We start from the raw sequence: 501 nt of genomic DNA on the forward strand, positions 1-501 counted from the left end.
TAGAACAGGCTGGCCTCGAACTCAGAAATCCACCTGCCTCTGCCTCCCAAATGCTGAGATTAAAGGTATGCACCACTATTTAAATCATTTGAAATGAGAAGATTCATCTTTCTTCAGAATGTTTTGATGAGGGATGATATAGGCTTCTGTTGGCAGCCTATATAAAGGACATGGAAGAAGAAAAGACTTATTCTTTGTCTGTTTGCCCTCACTCTTGCTAGCAAGTCCATTCCTTCACTGGCATTATTAGAGCTTATTTCTTCAGAATTCTGGCATATATTGAAAAGAGATGAGATATCCAGCTTCATGTACTAAGCAGCTACTGGACTCTTGAACTTTCTGTTGCTATACAGGTATTATTGGACTAGATGGATCACATCTTGTAAGTCATTCTAATAAATCATATATATATATGATATATTAATAAATCTCTATATATGTTAGCATATATGTGTGTGCATACCTATATGTATATACTTACATATATATATATATATATAT

This window comes from Mastomys coucha, chromosome X, assembly GCF_008632895.1.
Source record: "Mastomys coucha isolate ucsf_1 chromosome X, UCSF_Mcou_1, whole genome shotgun sequence".
Classification (NCBI taxonomy): domain Eukaryota; kingdom Metazoa; phylum Chordata; class Mammalia; order Rodentia; family Muridae; genus Mastomys; species Mastomys coucha.